At 46.0% G+C, this 21,732-nt stretch overlaps 1 long non-coding RNA gene across 1 annotated transcript in view; it reads right to left on the bottom strand.

The window, feature by feature from the left end:
- Positions 1–21,432, bottom strand: part of LOC109319254 — a 47,990-nt gene extending 26,558 nt beyond the window's left edge. Inside the window, exons 1-2 of the long non-coding RNA XR_002103437.1 lie at positions 21,397–21,432; positions 19,240–19,368 (exon numbers count right to left, since the gene is read on the bottom strand). This is a non-coding gene — a long non-coding RNA (uncharacterized LOC109319254). The remainder of the gene's footprint in view (positions 1–19,239; positions 19,369–21,396) is intronic.
- Positions 21,433–21,732: the final 300 nt, after the last annotated feature.

A 21,732-nucleotide genomic window follows, 5' to 3' on the forward strand; every position in this document is an offset into this window, starting at 1 on the left:
TAAATCTATTCCTCTTATTTGGATAGCCCCTTGGATCAGACTCAGATTCATTGACTTGAAACATGATTCAGTATAACATTATTTTACTTGAGTTCACAGCTTACAGCCTGAAGGAAACCATGTAGCTTGACCTCCTGCATAACTTAGGGCTGTAGAATTTCACCCAGTTGTCTTGTTTCATAAATCCATTATAAGCAGCATCAGGCAGATTCCAAAGAGTTTATTTGCAAGCAGAAGGACCCTAAAACACTAATTATTTAAAAAATACAGAGAATTTAAAAATTAAGAGAGTGAGAAAGCAAATTTTACAAAAACTGAAGAGGCACAAAAAGATGGATCCTTCTCTACCATGCACATTCTTGAAGTCAAGAATACCACTCCCTCTTTTAGCTCAGTAATTATTGGCTTAGTTTCTTTGGCCCATACTATGCAGAAAGTCAGATTAGATGAACATCTAATTTGGTGAGGTCACAGCTGGAGTACTGCATCCAGTTTTGGGCTCCACAATTCAAAAAGGATGTGGAGAAGCTTGAGAGAGTCCAGAGAAGAGCCATGTACACCATCAGAGGTCAGGAAAAAAGACCTTATGATGACAGGCTGAGAGCTATGGGACTCTTCAGACTGGAAAAGCTCAGGCTCAGGGGTGATCTGTTGGCCACCTATAAGGTTACAAGGGGTGTTCACCAGGATCTGGGGGAATGTTTGTTCACCAGAGCGCCCCAAGGGATGACAAGGTTGAACAGTTATAAACTCCTGCAAGACAGTTTCAGGCTGGACATAAGGAAGAATTTCTTTACTGTCCAAGCCCCCAAGGTTCCCATCAAACTTCTCTCACCCTACAAGCAAGAGCTGGGTGAAAAACAAGAATTATCCATGAGCACTGATGTGACATATAGCCTAATACAAACTTTACTACATTCTCAGTCCTTTTGCTTTGACTTCACACACAAATCCATGAGAGCTATTTTAATGGTACAGATATTCCTGCACAAATTCTGGTGGCCTGAATTCATTAAACGAAATGCTTTGACATTCTAACTTTACAGTTCCCATGGGAACTTCCATGATGCTTTACAACCACAGGAAAACCTGCAGTGCCCTCATAGGAGATGTAGTTTCAGCTGAGTAGGGCCCATTTCCCAGTTCTGTACTCAGCAGTTCATCTGTCACTGTTGAATGCAGTACTGAGAATTGGGCTCTACTCTATTGGAACTACCGGGACTGGGCTATATGAGCCCTACGGAAACTGCTGTGGTCATAGAGCCAATGGCTATGACCTGCTTCTACTAGAAGTACCAGGTTGTGAGGAGATAGCCATGCTGGAGGAGCCCATGTGAGACCTATCCCCTAGTACATGCATGGGACATAAACATGTCTACATGTCAGAATGCTTTCTTCTTCAGCTGCCATCTCCCTTTTTCACTGTGTGTGTTCTGATGACGTGTAAAGAAAGTTATAACTGACATAAGAGAGGAACAGAATTATTAGGATGATCCCCAGAGTCCCCGAAGAGAGGCTGTTACAAGTAACTCACTATGCTTTTTCTGAGTAGGATTGTGTATGTACACCCACACTGCTGTTACTAAGGGCTAGATTGCACAATCCTTACCAACACCGGCAAGCTCCTACACAAGTAATCTCATTGACTACTTCCATGAATAGAGCTCACAAGGTTGAGTAACGGTTACATCATCTAATCTTAAATTTCCTTGTGCTAACAAATGGTAGTAATGGTGACAGGAAAATTACAGAACAGCAACTGGCAGCTATATGCAATGTTGCTGAACAGGGGATAGGGCCTGGTGCTTAATAAACACAGAAACATATGTCAGGACAGTGTTCCCCAAAGCCAGACTACAAACTTGGGCACTGAGCAATAGCAGCAAGGGTATGTGGCCATGCTTCTCACAGATAGTGCCGCACAACCCATCCCTTCTCTCAGGCAGACTCTAACAGTGATTCAATTAAATAAGCCAGTCCAGGATGCAGCTGTACTGTGTGTGGCTTAGAGCTGCCTGCACGCCTGACTTGATTATTTAATGTGTGTAATGAAGGACATCTCACGTGTGATTATTTCATGTATGTGTGACAAAAGAATATTGACTCCAAATCCGACCATCACCACCACTTTGCTCCCAGCCTACAATAATGTAGATTTGTACAAAAAAACGAGGAGGTAGCAAACAGAGCCAATTATTAAAATATTTGCTGCCAGAGAAGTAAATATTCAGTTGAATGACAGAGACCTGGATACCAGAGCAATGTTCTTCACATGCAGAGAGAAACAAAAACTGCAACCCCCTATTGCAAATTATTGAAATGCATCAAAGGACTGTATAGTTTCAAGGCACATGATGTATTTTCTTGCGTATAACATGCACCTGTTTTTTCCACAAAAAAAAACCCACCCAAAAAGTTGCTAGAAATTGAAGTATACATTATATGCAAGGTAATATGGTAAAAGCAGTTTCAAAACAATAGTCTGCACAAGCAACAGAACAATGAGCAGGCTCTACTCCCTAGCTGTTCCTACTCAGTTACTTACTACACAGAAAGAATTTTTTTTCTTCATTCTGCCTCTCAGAAAAAAAGGGGGTGTATCTTATTCTGAGTACAATCTATATGAGAAAATATGGTATGTGGGACACAGTCAAAACAAGCAGGAAACAGATAGCAAGATAACATGGATGTATTTATTGTTATATATAGTAATATATATATTGTTATATATAGTAGTAAATGACTATAGTGAAGGGGCTAGATACCATACTGAAGCAGGGGGAACATGGGAATTTTGCCTCTGTGCAACCACAGAAAGCCTTACTATCAAAAGAAAACAAAGGAGGGAGTCAATTTTTAAGAGGGGCAACACTACTGTCGACAGAGCCATAACAAGGTATAACAAGGCAAACTGGCACCTGGGGCAGCAGGAAGTAGGGAAGCAGAGGTGACTTCCAGCTGTTGTCATGCTGCCAGCATAATCATGTTGCTATGGTAGGAGATGTTAGTTTTGCCTTCCCCACAAACTGGTACCCAGGGCTGCCCCAGTCACCCCACCCCATTTATGCTACTGGTTCTTCACTCTGAACAGTGGTGGTCTACGAGGCTATTGCCCTGGTGCCCTCTCCTCCCCACCCTCCCCCTCGTTACATGGATGGCTGTCAATAGGCTGTGGAAATATAAGCAAAAGTCCAAAACGGGGAGCAGGTTTCATGCAAGCAGACCTCTGCTCTGCACGAAGCGTTATTTAAGGGAGCGGGGCTCTACAGCGAAGCTCAAAGGTCAACTCATATAGAGGTCATTGCAGGATCAGGGCTGGAGTTACTTGACTAGGCAAACAAATTATTTTAGGCAAGGCCTGACTGGAGAAGCCTGGGAAGGAAGAAGTTTGAAATGACCTTTAGCCTGCACCGTTCTCCAGATATGGGAATCAAGGGCCCAGTGAGTTGGTCACCCCCTGCTTTTTCCTTATTATGGCAGCACACAGCAAATCAAGAAAAAGAAACTGCCCCAGGTAATTACAGTAACCAATCACACAGCCGTTATGAGAGGTAGCAAATGCCCATGGAGTCTGCACAGGAAGAAATTTGTACCGTAGAGTAATTGCTACGCAGTGCTGAGTGACAAACAAGTTGTGCACAGAGTGAAGGCTGGAAGCCACTGAGGGTAAGGCTCATCACTGTGCAGTGCACTAGCACCAGGCTTCTGTACCATTTAAATCTTTCTCAAATCCATGGGGAGGGACCTAGATTTAAGTGGGATTTAAATGATGTCCAAAGCCTGCACTGATCCTCTCCATGGGGGTGGGGAATTTTACCTTCAAAAATCAGCTCGCCCTGACTAGCTTTGCCAAACTGTGTTACAAAGACCCACATGAAAGAGTAAAGAAAAACAGCAGGGTCAGCAGCACAGAGGGAGACAGCACAGATGGGATCTACAAAGCACTCCTTATGCCCTCAGCTGCCAGAGTCTGTCTTCCCTTGTACAGGACAGCGGAACACAGGACAGGAAAGGGCAAGCAATCATTTGCCCAAGGAATCCCCAAAATCACTGCTTCAGACCCTCACATGCAACCATAAAGGACAACGCCAGTATCCTACACCAGTAGGAGCCAATCTTTTTGACAGGTGTGCCACAAATTAGCCCTGCAGCCTCCTCGAGTGCCATTCCAATCCCCTTCCACTGCCCAATCTGTTGCTTTGCTTTCTATTCCCTGCCCTATCTGCTGTTGTGCTACCTGCCCCCTCCCCAGCCTGATGAGTGCCACCCACAGAGGTTGTCCATGCCACTTGTGGCACCCATGCCACAGGTCATCATCCATCCCTACCCTACATCATGCCCCAAGTAAGAGCAGGGGAGCTGAGGTCACTGCCAATGTCCTGCCACTTCAAGTTGTTATATCCTCAGAAACAGTAACGTAGCAAGGAAGTCTGGTGCCCGGGCCAAATTCTGCCTCACCCTGCATCCAGATCCAGGGGGAACGTGCCCCTCATGCTTGCCTGGGAGTGCATGCAGCGGCGGGAGCCACCCTCCCCCTGTGCCCACACTCCCCAAACAAGTCACTTGTGGCTCCGTCCTGCATCCCACCCTGGCTGGGCAGCACCTGTTGGTGCCCCTTCTCTTTAGCACCTGCAGTCGTCCACTCACCCCGCCCTTGCTATCGTATTGCTCAGAAGATCCTAGGAAAAGGACCTTTCCCCACACTATAGCAAACAGCTGAAAAAAAACCAAAACCCCACCATCCTCATTTACACCCACATGGCCATGATCTCACAACACAGTTAACTTGAGTGACCTCAGCAGCAATTGCTTCTCTCTCGTTAGCTTAGCTGGAGTGAGAGCAGCCATTCTGCAAACAGCAGGTAAGCTGCTGCAGCCCCACTGGTGCTGCACTCAATCCTGTGTGATGCTGGCACTCTCCTTGCACCACAAAGCCAAAAATCTCATCACTTCCTGCCCCAAGTTGGGATCAGACATAGGATTCCAGTTGGTCTCCCAAGATAAATCATCTCATCCTGGTATGCCTCACTTATGCCACTACCACTCACCCCCAAATGAGACTCCATGGCCAGAAGCAATGCACATTGCCAGAGAATAGACGAGTCACTACAATCATGATGTGGGTTTCACAACCATCTGTCAAAGAGTGTATCTACCTCGTGTGTGTATGTGCACTGTGTCCATGCATGCAGGTTTGACTGTGTTATGGGTCTGTGGGAATGGATGGATGTGTTAAGTATCTGTGTATATGTGGGTATGTGCTGTGCTCTGTGTCTGCATGTGGGTGAATGAGTGAGTGTATCATGTCTCTGTGGACAAGTGTGTAGTACATCTGAGTGTTGTGTTTTATAGTCACTTTGTGTATTTGGTGGCCTCTGTGAATCTGATGGGAAATTCCTGCTGCACTCTGGCAAGAAGTTCCTCCCTGGGCTAATTTTTAATGGCACAGGTTTTGTAATCACCATTCAAGCCTGAGGAGCAGGAATTCCTGGGAAGTAATTGGCTTTGTCAGTCTGTTGAGCACACTCGGCCTTCATCTCTTCAATTATTGCACGCATGTACCTTCTCTCACACTGATGTGCCACTCAGGGGAAGCCTCTGTGAATGGGTGCCTCTGTTCAAAAAACACAGCTTTCCTGATAGCTTAATCCAGGGCCTGCAAGAAGGGGGCAGTGCAAGAAGAGAACACCAGTCCCAGCTCAGCTGGTAGTCACTGAGCTAAAGCTATAGTCTGTGTCCTGCTGGCTACACAGAAGTGCCAGGATAGCTACTACAATACAGCATGTGTCCGGAAGTACACCCAAGGACAGATAGTGATCCAAGCCGACCTGGACAGGCTTGGAAAATGGGCTGGCAAAAACCTGATGGCGTTCAACACTGAAAAATGGAAGGTACTCCACCTTGGGAAGAAAAACCCACAGCATGCTTATAGACTTGGCAGCGCTATGCTTGCTAGCATCATGGCCAAAAGGGACTTGGAGGTCATGACTGACCACAAGATGAATATGAGCCATCAATGTGATGTTGCAGCAAGCAAAGTGAGCAAAACTCTGGCTTGAATCCATAGATGCTTTTCTAGCAAATTCCAGGATGTTATCCTCCTGTTGTACTCGGCCTTGGTGAGGCTGCAGCTGGAGTACTGCATCCGATTCTGGGCTCCACAATTTAAAAAGGATGTGGAGACGCCTGAGAGAATCCAGAGGAGAGTCATGCACATGATTAGAGGGCAGGAAAACAGGCCTTATGATGACAGGCTGAGAGCTATGAGACTCTTCAGCCTGGAAAAGCACAGGCTCGGGTTGGGGGGGACCTGGTAGCTGCCTATAAGTACATAAGGGGTGTGCATCAGGATCTGGGGGAACACTGTTCACCAGAACGCCCCATGGGATGACAAGGTGAAATGGTCACAAACTCCTGCAAGACCGTTTCAGGCTGGACATAAGGAAGAACTTCTTTACTGTCTGAACCCCCAAAGCCTGAAAGAGACTGCTGCCAGAGGTGGTGCAAGCACCTACTCTGGACTCCTTTAAGAGGCATTTAAGTAGACATATATCTTGCTGGGATCCTTTGACCCCAGGTGACTTCCTGCCCCTGGGGCAGGGGGCTGGACTCGATGATCTTCCGAGGTCCCTTCCAGTCCTAATGTCTATGAAATCTATGAAATATCCTAGTGATGGGATACCAGAAAATCTTGTTTTGCCTTCACCACACCTCTGAGCTCATCATTCTGCTCACACCCCTGGAGTTATGTCTTCGCTATCCTTTGCTGTACAACTTATGCTCAAAGCAACTTTTTCTCATTGATACTGAGGCCTTCCCTATACTGGAAAAGGTTTGCCAGTATGGATCTACTGGCAAAACCTCTTGGAAATGCAGCTTATATAAGCAAAAGGGTGCTACTGCCATCATAACTGAGACCAATTCCCTGAATGGATTAAGTTTTATCAGCAAAATAAAGTTGTTCACCAGCAAAGCTGAATCTACTTTAGGAGAGTGATTAGGGCTGGGTAAGGGTGTATCTTCCTGCTTCTAACTGACATGGTTCTGATAGCATTTTTTAACAGTAGCCTTGAGACTCCTTTGTGCTCTTCTAACTATGATGAGGAGTTTAGAGTGGGTGCCAGTGACACTTAATGGCATGTTAATTTTCCCTGAGCCTGAAGAAGGGTATGTGAGCCTGAAAGCTTGCAGAAAAAGGTTTGGGTTTTTTTGTGATTTTTTAATTGGTCTAATAAAACATATCATCTCTGAACCAAGAGTTCTAGAGTTTTGCATTTCTTAGTGACACTTGATCACACTTTAAAGCTGCCCTGAAGCTGCCAGAGTCATGTAGTATGGACTGAATGTGAATGAGACTCAGGCCTGATGGGCTGTACATCTAACTGTACAGAAAATACCATTAGAAATTGAATACAGGGCAAGCTAAGGGCATGTCTCTTCCACTTACATGGTGGTCCCAAGAGCACTACTAAGAAGCACACCTTCTCCACCAGGTCCCACTCAACACAGACAAAACCCAGGAATGAGGTGAAGCTCCCGCCAAGGGTGGGAAGGTGAGGGGAACCTGTCAGGGCAGGTCATGCTGCCCCCTTTCCAGATTTGGTGCATAGAAAGCAGGAGTAGGGGATGGGTGAGTTTGTTCTCAATACTGCTTCTGGGAATGCTATGGAAATGATATAGACGTGTCCTAGGTTGATGTAGTGCATTGTGTTGACATATTCATAGTGTTCATTATGGTCTCTTTCTCATGCAACTCGTTCTCTCCCACTCAGTTATGAGCCTCCCGACACCTCACTTTCTTCACCTCCAGTGCATGCAAAGGATCCCTGCTGTCATTCTTCCACTTTCAACCCCACAGTGCGATCTCATCCCCACAGTGAACGATCTGATACCATCTTTCTCTATATGGCCGTTGGCTCCATCGCCATTGCCCGTTCGCCATTCACACTGGGCCCTGTTGTGTGTCCTCTGATTGCCATCAGTGAAGATCTGGTCATTTGCTCCCAGCCATCTCACAGGGATGCAGGCCGGCGTTCACTGCCTGCGACTCTCACTCCCTCTTTTCCGTTAATTGCATCCCTCAAGCAGAAGGGACAAGGGGCTTCATAAATACTGCTGGCATTCTGAGGGAGTCTCCCAGCCGGTAATTGCCTGAACTTTCCAGATGCAGTTCCAAACAAGAAATTAAAAAGCAATGTGACCTCTGTCAAGGGCACAGGCAACCCCCCACAATATAAACACTGTCTCCCATCTCCTGCAGAAACTGAGCTGACAGGGACCGCCTGCTGGCTGTTCCGCATTGGCGTGAGGATGGCCAAAGCCAGTGTGAAGAGAACTGATGGCAATAACAGCAACCCGTAAATCAGGCCTTGCCCAGGGCTGTGCCCTGGCTGTGCTCTCCATACACCCCCTTATCAGAACAATTTGACATCACCCATGTTAGGGGAGGGGCAGGCAGCAGGGAGAGTGCTGCCAGGTGACCTTAAATTGAGATAAGAGCACAGGCAAAGCAGACCTGGTTCTCTTGAAAGTCTCCAGAGCCCACAGATATTTAGGCCTGGTCACCACCAGCCATGCCACTCCAGGGAGCCTGGCCCCTCTCCTCCCCCTCCTCCACCTGCAGTTCACAAAACCTCTATGTTCTTCTGGACCTGGGAGTGCTGGGTTTTTACAGATGTTTTCAGGAACGTTCGGCTTCCTTTGCTGTATCACAGATAAATCACTCAAGCAAAGAGTTGACAAAAACAAACAGCAGAGAGCAGACTGTAAAGGGCAATCCCTACACGCAGCCTCCTCACAGATGATTTGTTTCTACACTAGATGGGCAGAGTAACACCACTGACACCAGGGCCCTTTAGAATGGCAACATACACGTGGAGACTCCCTATATATGATTTTGCTTTGGCTAAGTTTCCAAGGACTGCTGCCTTGGGTCCATTCTCCCATGAGCTTGCAGGTTCATCTGAGTAGTGTGCAGAACACCTAAAATTAGGGGCAGGTTCATGGGTGCCCCACTCTTGGCCTTCCCCAGGAGGAGGCACCCCAGGGACGTGTTGTGGGAATGCAAAGACCTCCAATTTGCTCCAGTCTTCTTGCATCTTCAGCAAGAAGCTCTGTAATGAATAGTGCAGGAGTCCTGAGAGCTCTCCACTAGTCTAGTACCAGCAGCAAAGAAAGGCATTGGAAGCAACGTGGCAAGGAGGCAGGGAGCTCCCAGATACTGCATTCCCAGCCTCACCCAACGGGAGATGCATTCAGAAACAGGGCGAGAGCGTTGGCTGTGGGAAGAGCTCCCAGACGTGTCAGGCTCAACCTCCCCCAGGCTGAGCCAGGGGTAGTTTCTGCTGCTACCTGTACCCATTGGATTCCAAATAGACCATCCTGAGAACCAGCTATTATTGTGCACTTGGGTCTGCGTGAAGAACCCCAAAGTACTGAATATCCCCTCCTATGTGTGGCTTCTCATAAAGTCTGAGATTAAGGCCTAAATATCTGGCCTTTTTTCCCTCTCCTTTCTTACAATGTGCTATTCAAAGACTCCTGATGGCTTAACCAGGTCAGGCCACTGGCTCCCTCTTCCACCCTTTTATACCCAAAGAAATACCTATGGCATCTAATGAAAAATAAACAAGTCAATGTGGGCTTTATCCTTACCAAGTGAAATGGCAGCATTTACAAATGAGATTACAACATACAGCTCTCAACAGACTCCTGCCTTCCCCCAAAACTCCTTTGCTTCTACCCGCTGCAGAGAAGGTGCTGTTCAGATAACCAAAGCCTCCCTTGCTGGAGGCCCTGGCTACAAAATCTTTCCTCCAAGCCTCTGAGCCACACAGTCATTTAAAAACCAATGCCATGCTAAGGGCCGGGAAGAAGCTCACTGGATCAGTGGGTTAGTGCTCTGATTCTGTACCTCTACAGACCTGGATGCTGTCATCCTACACAGACGAAAGGTTATGTGGGTCCATATCACAGAAGCACTGTAACCCTTGACTATACTCAAAGATAAAAGCCAGGACTGGTATAGCAGGGATACTGTAGGTCAGGAAAGAGGGGCATCTGTCCCCAGCATGTTTTGGATCTAATTTCCTGTGTGTCACAGGCAGACCTCAGGCCACCTCACTTGCTGACTCTTTGACAGCATTAAAAATATGGGGCAATGTGGCAGATATATCTGGATGATCTCAAACTGGCCAGCTTCCCTAAGGAATTCCCATAAACAGGAGATGGACCAAATACATCCCTGCTGTAAATTCATAGATGTCAGAGAGCTCACAGCAGGGCTCATTTGGTCCACCATGTTTAAAATGCTATCTTTCAAAGACACCCCAGGGTCCCACAAAGATCAGCTAGCAACTGGAGAGGCCTTTTTTTTTAACTGAATGACAAGAACACATCATGCTGGAATCATGGGACTACTTTAAAAAATGATCATGCAACAGAAGTTGGGAGTTTGTAGGCTAGACAAATGTTTATAAGAAATGATTCTGAGCAGGGGCTTGGATTTCCTGAGGTCCCTTCCAGCACTATTTTTATGACTCTTATGCCTTAGTATTATTATTAAGCTCCAAGAGTATCACAGTAGCATTCAGCACAGGATTTACCAGATCCTACCACTCCAGCTGAACAGAGCTTGGAACAACCATCGCACATGAGAATAAGCAGCCTTGTCAGGTAGGACAAAGATCCTGGTTTTCTAGACAGCAATGAAATCATCAGGGGAGAGAAATTCAGAGCAGACTTGGTCTTATAGCTGAGCTGTCTCCAGCCAGCTCAGTCACTTCCTTCACTCTGCACTTCAAGTGCCTTCCATATGAGGATCTTGGAGCCATTCTGCCCTATAACCCTCCCTTCCTCTTCCTCTCAGTTCTGCCTCTCTATTACCTCTGTCTAATGAGCATCATAAAGACAATACCCTGGTCCTCATACTCAGAGCGCCTGGCCTAACCCAGCAAAGAGTATGTACTGTGTGTGCTGAGTCTGTATATTCTTCCAAATCCCTCCCTTTCCCACTCCTCCACTCAGAGATATCCCCACACCTATCTGTGATGCTGGAGCTGACGTTCTTCGTGAGGCTGCTAACGTACAGGGCAGGGGAGGAGAGGAATTAGTTGCCCTCTCACTGAAATCCTCAGTGAGCTCTCAGCTTTGTCCTTCCCTCAAGCTGGGTGGCTGTTGCACAAGTAGCGCTTTCTTCTGGCCAGAAATTCAGGTGGCGTAAATCACTGTAGCTCCCGTGACTTCAGCGAAGCTCTGCTGATTTGCCTCCTCCCATTGAGTTCAGAGCCACTGCGCTAATCTGCACCGGCTGAGAAACTGCCCAAGGCTCCAGGCTCTGTTTCTACCCCCTCCCCCTGCCCGCGCCCCTCACAGCATCCAGACATTTTCTTTCCCCTGGCTTGTTAAAGCATGAGCCCAGAAAATGGCACAGTCCAGTTTTGTCTGAGGTTGGCACTTTTTTAAAAAAGACTCAAGGAAAGCCCTCGTGTGGCAGCTGCCCTCTTGGCTGACACGCCAGATACTGATCCAGGGATCTCCAGAGTTAACAGCATGAGCTACTACGGCTTGAGTTAATAGCCAAGTCCCTGTGGCTGCCTGGTGTCATCTGTGTATAGGCACAAAGGGGGACTTCAACAGACATTCAGCAGTGGGTTCCACTCTCACACTCCCTGTTTCCTCCAGGCAGACAGCAGGACAGGTAGGCAGCGGGCATCAAAGCCTACCCCCACAAACTCACTTTCTCAGAAGGAGGGCTGCATACAGAGCCATTCCCTCAGGCCTGCTCTGGGGAGGGCACTCAGATGCTTTCTCTGCTTCATTATCTGGTGGATTTGATTTCATTCAGTCCATGTCTAGATGGGAAAAGCATCTAGTGTGGGGACAGGGCTAAGAATTTCACAAAATAGTTGCCTCAAATCAGGTTCCTAATTTCTGCAGTGCCTGATGATCCATTAGAAACTAAGCCCCAGGCCTCTCCTGCGCTTGCATAGGTGGGAAACAAAACTCATTTATCTACCCTGACCTACAACCATTAACTCAAAAGAAAAGCACCTTTCCCAGGTAGTGTGAAGACATTGTCCACATCTTCCCTTCCTTCTTCCCCTTGAAGACACAGGAACTGTCCTCACTTGTCCCCTGAACCATCCTCACTTGTCCCCCAGGCCCGTCCCTGTGATGTGTTATGGCCCAGATAAAGAGAGGAGCAGTGGATGGGACAGAAGGAGACCTTAGCTTATCTCTCATCTAGGGAATTTGTCACTCCTGTTCAGCTCAGCTACCCAGAACAGGCTTCCTCCAGCCCCTCACCAGGGACTGTGTCTGGTTTGTGGGGCTGACAAAGTCACAAGAGATGTTGAGTGCAAGAGGAGATCAAGGCAGAGCTGGGAAAGGCTTTAAGCCAATTCTCCCTGCTCTGCTCATCAGAGAAAAGGAGTGGGAGGGGGTATTTTCTACGCTGCATTGCAGGGCTTGGGCCCCTGCATTACCTCAGCCATGGCCTCTCGCTGCAGCCTCTAACTTCTGTGCCCCATCAAAGGGGCAGGCAGAGACAGCACAGAGTTTATGGCTGGAGGCATCATTCTGTGACCCCTTCAGAAAGGGCATCACAAACTTCACTCCTTTCTGAGCAGTGCTGGCTCCCAGCCCAGCCACCCCATCCTATCAGGAACACAGAGCAGAGGCAGCCCTCTGATTTTTAAATCTAACAGTAGACAAGTCATTTCTTGATGTGCATGACAGACTACAGAGGTCCCAGCTCTGGGAGAAAGCTGACTTCTCAGCCTAACAAACACTTCCCTCACATTTTCTCCTGGTCTCGTACGGGAAGAGGCTGCAAGCTATGTCTCTTATTCAGGTGCCCATCTATGGATTTGGGTACATGTATTTTAGGCCTCTGTATCTGAACATTTTGGCTTTGATCCCTCTGTGGATCAAGACACATACAGCTCGCACCTGATTAGGGAGCTGGGAGAGGTACTGAGTGTTTTTCACAGTGGTTTTCACACATTTGCACAGCCTTTTTCACATGCACCACTCTGTTGATTGCAAATGCCAACCATTACTAGTCAAATGAGATTTAGTTTTCATGGTGAGCATCTATGTATTTATAAATCCTAGAATAATAATAATTCATGCCAAAAGTGAGTAGTGCTTTTGAGTATCTATGATCCACCTCAAAGAATCTGATATACAGGGAGTGCAGAGCACGCACCTCAGTAGAAATCAATACACTTTGTTCCAGGCTCTGGAGATTCAGGTCAAATACACTCATACAAATCTACCAAAGGTACTCTTCTAGGTATCTTTACCCATGGGCAGATCTAAGATTTTGACACATCAAGACCATTACAAAGGATAGAGGGTCATTAACAACTGTGGAGTGAAGAGAGATTAACAGGAATTAGAGAGATGATAATGAACCATGAAATCAATTAACTTCCAGCACTCTCTGAATAAAAATGCCACTGCCCCTCCCAGGCAGCTGCTTTTAAATCCCCACTCTAGACCCACCCCTGCCTTTATTTGTATAAGTTAAGCCATCTGAGGGAATGAAAAAAGCAATGCTGCCAATATGCTGACAATAATGCTTTTTTCCCTGTATAACTGCCATCACAAGAGGTTTGCAAGCATAAAAGTGTCACAGAAAAATCACACCTCTAACCAACACTGCAATACTGGCAAATGCTTCTCAGGTAGGCCCAGCCTTAGCCTGAAAAAGCCAACTTTTCATTAGTGCTCAGTTCCCACTGAGAACAATAAAGAATCCCATTCTCCTGCATTAAGCACAGCAGGAACACAGCTGGATTCTGAGAACTGTTAAACATCTGACAGTAAGATCCTCATGGCAGGGACCTACTCTGTCACAGCTGATAAAACATGGATGAGACTTCACTTGGAGTAGTATGTCCAGTTTGGGGTACCCCACTTCCAGAAAGCCATGGATAAATTGGAGACAGTCCAGAGGAGAGCAACAAAAATGATTAAAGCTTTAGAAAACATGACCTGTGCAGAAAGGTTGGAAGAACTGGGATTCTTTAGTTTGGAGAAGAGAAGACCAAAGGAGGATGTGATAGTAGTCTTTTCATGCAAAAAAGGATTATTATAAAAAGGATGGTATCAATTGTTCTGTGTCCTCTGGATACAGAATTATCTTCTCTCAGGATAAGAAATAATGGGCTTAAATTGCAATGAAGGAAATTTAGGTTAGATATTAGGAGTGACTTTCTAACTCTTTGGGGGATTAAGCACTGGAACTGATTACCTAGAGAGGTTGTGGAATCTCTGTTACTGAAAGTTTTCAGGTTGGACAAATACTTGGTTAGGATGGTTTAGCCAGGGTGCTCCTGCCTTGAGCAGGAGGTTGGACTAAATTACTTCCTGAGGTCACTTCCAATCTCATGGTCTATAACTCTAGGTATAACTATGCTGCTATGGGACACATCAAGGATGATAATGAACTGCTGGGTCTTTTCCATCTATAACTCGAGTTTACCCTGTCTCCACCTTCACATTGCATTAACATGGTGATTTGGTTGAGCCAGCAGTAGCCTCCATAAATTCATCAATAATGTGCTTATGTTTGGCACAGTCCACTGAGGATGCTCTCTATGCTTTGTACATATTTTATCCCCTGTGCATTGGAGGATCCTAGAGTCTAATGGGGCTGATGGAAGCCAAGAACCAGGAAAAGTGTGTGCTAATTCCCAAAGTTTCTTTCTCCAGCATGGAACAATGCTGATGTAATTGCAGCCCTGCCACCAGCAATTGAAGGAACAGTCACAGTGCTATGACACAAGAGCCTTAGGTGTTTGAGAATAAAATGAGGAGGAGGAGGAGGTAAAGGTCCAGGCAGCAAAAAACACTTCCTGGAGAAGTATGCCTGGCTGTGCAGATGGTATCACTAGGAGGGCTTTGGCTTTCTAAACCATGGGGTGAAGTTCCAAAAAGAGGGAGAACTGTTGAGCAGATCCTAAATCCCTAACCAACTCAGTGAGAAGGGTCCCTAAGCCAAGCGAAGCAAAGCTAGGGCAGCCGCTCCATCCCACTTGGCATACTGAGAGAAGCAGCCTGTTTTAAGCTGACAGAGCGTGGTCAACTCCTGCAGTACTGCCACATTAGCATTTGGGAGCAAAGTCTCTTTGGGATGCTCTGGCGTGCTTTTATAAAATGAATTACTCCATTTTTTCCAAACCCTGGACTCTGGCAGCTGCTACGGGCAGGCTTGTAACTCTGTGCTGGGGCGGGTCTGAAAACATACCATGCTAGCGTCTCAGAAAGGCTGGGCTTTCACCAGGGATGCTCCAGCCTGGTCATAAGGGAGCTCAGGACTTACAAGTATTTTTGAAATCTATCCATGACTTATGACCCATTTTATGATTTGGAAGAAAGGCTGTTTTTGTGTTTGTGCTTGAAAAGAGGTGTGGGAGCTGGGGAAGGAAGGACATCACGTGTGTGAGTTTGAAGGGAGTAAGATTGGGAAAGGCAGAGGACCATGTGTTCACAAATGCTGGGCAGAGGACCATGTGTTCACCAATAGAAATCCTAGAAGGGGAGGAAGTGGGGGGTGTTTGGGATGTGTCTATCATTTGCTGAAGAAACAGGGATGCATTTGAGGGCAGGAGAGGGTGTGTGTGTGTGTATGTGTGTGTGTGTGTTAGAGTGTAAGGATGAGGGGAGTCTAACAAACCAGTGCAGAGAAAGTAAAATAGGGTTCTTACTAGCATCTGAGCGCATACGGACAGCCTAAGGGGAGAGTTAAAAATGGAGGTTTTCTTAAAAGTTTATTTCTTGAAAAGATCAGAAATGGTGAGGTCTTGGCAATACAAGTGAAAGCGGAACGGTACAAGGAAGAATATGGGTTCCGTCAGGAAACCTGCAAGCACATCCATGCAGGGCAGGGACAGAGGCCCTTTATAAGGCTGGCAGAGCAACCCCAACTCTGTGAACATCAGACTTCTGCTACCACGGGGAAACTGCCCAAAGACACATGTGAACTCTCCTGCCTCTGGGGGAGGGCTGGAAAAGCTGCATAGAAGGCAGCATTGTCTAAACTGCCTTGCTTTCTGCCTTGGTGTCAGTTGAGTGAGGGCACACCTTAACACACACACACAGTGTCACCCACCCATGTCACAAGTTTTGCCTGTCAGCAGCCAGATGTGCAGGGCGCCAGAACCACAAACCCTGCACCTATCTCCTTGACAGCTGGCAGGGCTTGTGGCCTCAGCAGGGACTAGGAAGCCTGCAGCTTTCACCCTGTTGCACCTTAACACACACAGTGTCACGTGCCATGAGTTTTCCTTGTCTGCAGCTTGAGTTGCAGTTTCCCCCCAAACTCCTGCACCGATCTCCTTGAAACTTTGCAGGCTTTGTTGCCTCAGCAGAGGCTAGCATCCCTGCAGTTTTGACCCCACTGTGGCTTAACATGTACACATGACATGAGTTTTTTGCTTTCAAGACTTTGAGGTGCAGTTTTCCTGAAACCCCTGCACCTAACTCCTTGAAACTTGGCAGACATTATAGCCTTAGAAGGGGCTACCATCCCTGCAAGTTTTATCTGAATCAGCCAAGAAATGACAAAATTATAGGCAATTTCATGCTTGCTCATTATAGCCTATGGGCAAAACGTTGAAACAGCGGTTTTGAATCGAAACAAAATTCAAAATGAAACACTGTTCCATTGAAACGCAAGTCGAAACAGAACGGTGCTGTTTTGCACAGCTCTAATGGGAATGCACTCTGACAGTTTTTCTTTCCTTTGGCAGCTCACTGCCAGCATAAGTCTTGCAAACTAGGCGAGCTCTACAATGAAGAAGGGGCAGTGGAACCTCCATACAGCACAGTAGCATTACAGAAAGACATCATACCTGCAAGCAAAATACCAAGAAATCCCATCCTTTTTTATGCATTGGGCAAACCCCAGGCAAAGACACTTAGTTTGCCCCAGCTACAGATAGTGCTGTCACTGATTTCTAAACTGAAAGTGCAGAAGAAACACAGACCCTGGCACTCAGGATTTGGCTGACCAGGATTTGAACAGGTGGTAGAGGAGCCTCTTTCTTAAGAGTCCATCAGTATCACTCTTGGGTTGGCTAGAGGAGGCTACTGTGGACAGCACTGCCTCCAGCAAGGAACTGAATGCATTGGCTACTAGTGCCCTTAGATCAGGGGTGGGCAAAATGCAGCCCGGGGGCAGGATGCAGCCCACCAGGCCATTCTATCTGGCCCAGAGGGCCCCTAAAAAATTTAGAAAATTAATATTTATCTGCCCTGGGCTGCCTGTCATGTGGCCCTTGATGGCTTGCCAAACCTCAGTAAGCGGCCCTCTGCCCAAAATAATTGCCTGCCCCTGCCTTAGATATACCCATTGTGGAGTGGAACTGCGGAAAATGTAGCGGCAAAGTGCTGGGTTGTTGGTTGTAGCCATGATGGTCTAAGGACATAGTCAGACAAGATTCTTTGGGTAAATGTGATATCTTTTATTAGACCAACTAAATAATTAGAAAAAAGATCTTTGCAAGCTTTCGGGCACAAACACCCTTCTTCAGGCTGGGAGACTCCACTGATAACATCAGCAGAGTCTCCCATTGCCTAAAGAAGGCTGTTTGTACCCAAAAGCTTGCGAAGAACTGTTATCCAACTATTTAGTTGGTCTAATAAAAGACATCACATCTACCCAAAGAACCTTAACTGCCTTGGTAATGTGCTGTCATTCATTCTTCATGGATCAAGGCTATGTTCATGCCCTGAGTTCTACCAGCAGCTTCTGGGGGTCCCCAGAAGCAGACAGTCCAGTCAGAAGTGGGTTGCAGTAGCATCTACTGCTCACAGGTCCTGCTCCAACTGGTCCCCAGAAAGTGAGCAGACCCACCCAAGGCCAGGGCATATGGGTGATGTAATGATTCCGTCTCTCACTCTCCCACAGAGGTAAACAAATCCCTCTTTATTAAAGACATGCAGTGAATGCATTATGCCATGAAAGTATAATGCATCTGACTTTCCCTACACCTCAAAGACAGCACAGTTGCTTCAGCCATGCCTGACTGGGGCACTTAGATATAAATGGCAGTGGTCTTATAATTGTTGCAAAGTAAATCACAACCTACTGCAGACTGAGCTTAAAGGGTCTCTTCCACTCACACTTGGTCTTTACTGGCTCAGGAAACACTTAGGCAGTCAGTGTTAACCAAAGGAGAGATGCAGCTTATCACCTGAAACTGGATACTAGCTGTACACAGCACCAAAATTAAGTGCCACATGCCTTGCACTCCAGAGACAAGGACTGCAGCTGGAAAGGTTAGAAAGCAAACATACTTGAACCAGAACCTTAAATCTGCAGCTAGGGAAATTAATTAAGAGTTAGCAGACTTAGGGAAAGATCCATGCTTATGACTGGACTCTTTCCCCCTGAGGATCCTAGTGCCTGTTGAACTGGGCTCAGAGCTCACATTCATAGATTTGGAGGGGAAACCAAAAAGGGACAAGTGTCAAAGGATCTGGACAAAGATGATGCTGTCACAGAGGTAGAAAAATAGTGCTTGAAAGAGGTAAATAACTCAAAAGGCTTTCTCAAGGCCCTGAAGCTATTGTATTCTGGTCTATTCTGGTTATTCACTTCTATTCTAGGCAGCAGAGATGATGGGGACTATGAAGTTTGCTGAACACTTTCCATTACAAGACACTAGCTTTAGTTGCCCAACTTTAGCTACCGGTATGTGGGCTGAATTTTTTCATATTGAGTGTTTGTCTTTGGTAGATTTTTAAAAAAATGCTTCAACATTTGCATTGTTTTTCAGCACAAGATTAGTGAAAAGGTTATATTGCCCATTAAAACCTTACAGCAAGTTTCATTAAGATGCTGACGGTTTGATGTTAGGGCTTGCAATTTGGCACAGGGCTGCCGTGGTGTCAGAAATGTGTCTTGTGGTATTCCTCTGAAAATCTGCTCAATCTTTGTCAAGCTGTAAACTTCTAAACATTTGACTTTACATACGCTCACTGAAGACTTGGTAGATTTTGGTCACTGTATTCTCTGAAGAGTCTGTTTACACTGAACATGCTCCTTCCCCTCACAGCTAAATGCCAAACAAAACTACACCTGCACTACACTACAAAAGAATACTGAAACTGAAATCTGGTTTGTATGTTTGGGTTTTTTGGCAAAACCTGCAGTTTTCTTGAAAACTCAATTTGCCATTGAAAAAACAGCTCCAGCTGAAAATGTTCAACCAACCATACCCTTACCTGAACCACTATACACCTTCCACCTTCTGCAACAAATGAATGACAACAGCAGCCTCTTTCACTGCACCACCTGGGATCATCTTTAGAGCAGATCATCTCTATTCTGAGTTTCAAATGGAGTGATGAGGTCTATGGAAAAAAATGACAGAAGATGTTGTCATTAAAGACTATCCAGCACAAGAGGCTGACTTGGAGTTGCACAGACAACACTGATTCTTGGCATTTCCTAGCTCTGCGATGGTTGACTTTGCAACCTGAAGCATGGTATTTCAACGTAGGGTTGTTTTTATTTATTTAGTTATTTACAAGTGATCACCACTGAACTAATATTTGTAATATTTAGTCTGCCTCAAAATTTCATCAGTTTCACATTTTAATTCCTTTATCTTGTCCACAGGACAGAGGTGTGGTGCTAGAGCCATTAATGTGTCTTGCTAGGGAGTTGGTTCTGCCCCTTTCCTTCAGACGTAAAGGGAGGACTCCAGCATACAGTTTTTGTCAGTTCATATAATTATGACTAGCATCAACCTGTCTCAGAGTAAATGATGGAGGTGGAGGTGACTGGGCTGGAAAACAGAGAGAGAAGAATTCCTATAAAAGCCAGTTCTGTAGCCAACTCTACCACCAAGCCAACGACTGTACTTGCTTCACCCTGCCCTGGCCTCTCCCCTGTGGAGGGGGGTTGTCAGCAGATGTGGCCCAGTCATGTGGCATCAGCTTTGAAGGCAGAGCAGAAGCAGCATCAAGCACCTTGTGCATAAGCTGTGGGCGCTCAGGCAGCCTGATGGGAACTGGCACATCAAAGTGGGATTTGTGAGGAGGTCCTGCAGGCAGCCTGTCCTCCTCTCTGCTGGGGAAAGGGAAGAGCCCTTTCTGCAGGTAGCTGGGCTGCCTGAACCCTTTGAACCAGGAATGTGCTGCCTGCTGTCTGCAGATTAGCAGAGGTTGCTCTCTTCATCCTTCTGCATTCAGATGCATGGCCTACTTCTGAGTGAGTAGAGAAAAAATATGGCCTGGAGTTGCCTGTCCTCTTTAGGTCTGGTTACTAGATGCTCCACAGTCCCTTGAGAATACACAGGATGCTCCACAGTCCCTAGAGAAGAAAGCTAGCAGAATATGTTCAGAAAGCCTCTGCTACTCATTGTTTGGGTAATGGCTCTCAACCTTCTTTAGACTCAAGACACCCCTCCATAACTGTTCTGAATTTAGCAGCACCCTCTTTCAAAAACAAATTTCATTCATTTTTTGACTATGAAAAAATAACAGAGCAATTCTTCTGCTACAGAGAACTCAAAAAGACCACAACAGTCTACAGTGTCTTTGACATCATGAATTTCTATTTGAAAGCTCTGGATTAGCCTTGTGAATTGTGTGTAGGTGTTTCCACATCTAACAGTGCTAATATTGTGTGCCACCCTGTGATACCCCAGAGTGCCATAGCTCCCTGGTTGAGAATCACTGGTCTAGTACCACTGCCTTGCCCACTAAGATCTGGAAGCACATTACAACCATTGTTTAAGTTTCACGATAAGCCAAGGAGGCTGAGACAGAATTATTCTTTCCATATTTCAAGAGAAGTAAACAGGCACAGAAAGGTTACATACATTTCCAAAAGTCAATAAGTGAGTCATAGGTAGAATAGGAGAGAAGAACCCAGGAGTTCTGATTCCTGTTCTGCCCATTACAACAATACAAAAGGCAAGCAAAGAGAACAAATGTTATGGGCGTGCCAACAGTAATCTAGTATTTAATCCCACAACTAACAAGCAGAGGATTGTTTGTCTATGCTAAAGGGAATCAGAATTCATGGTAGAGGTGATATCTTTTATTAGACGTGGGGTTTTCAACCTTTTTGGGTCAGTGTACCCTCAGCAGCCAGAGAAGGCAGGAGTCCTGTGGTGGCCAGACAAGTATACCCCTGGTTGAAAACCCATTTTAAACCAACTGCATTTTTGCAAAAAAAATTCTTTAATTGCAAACTTTCAGGCACAAGCACCCTTCTTCAGGCATAGGAGAAACGATTGTAAAAGTTCTCCTAGGTAGAAATGAAAGTTCATATTTCCTAGGAGAGTTGAATGTGTGGTAAAAACTCCTGTTTGGAACAGTTAATTTTATATGCAGATTAGGCTCAGAGAAAAGTTGGAATAGTCTGTTTACCTCAAAGTTGTTTGGTGGTAAGCAGGATGTAGTCATATTTCCTCCTGGTTATGGTGTTTCATATTTCACAGAAGAGTAAAAAGATGGACTGCTCTTCTGGACAGACATTTCTTACCTGGTAATGTGTCTCTTAGCTCTGTGCTGAGGCTCTGTGATGATGTAAATTACCGCAAACAAAGGCAGGAGCAGAATCTCAGGTTTCAGGTGGTCAAGATTACTTCTTCCTTGTAAAATTATGAAGATTTCATTTTTAAAATGTCTTAGACAACCTTTGTCTATGCTAAGCCTTTCCTCTTCTGTTAATACCCACAGCTGTACTTAACTGCTCCAACAATG

Source organism: Crocodylus porosus, unplaced genomic scaffold (assembly GCF_001723895.1).
Source record: "Crocodylus porosus isolate Cpor-Errol unplaced genomic scaffold, CroPor_comp1, whole genome shotgun sequence".
In the NCBI taxonomy this organism is placed as follows: Eukaryota; Metazoa; Chordata; order Crocodylia; family Crocodylidae; genus Crocodylus; species Crocodylus porosus.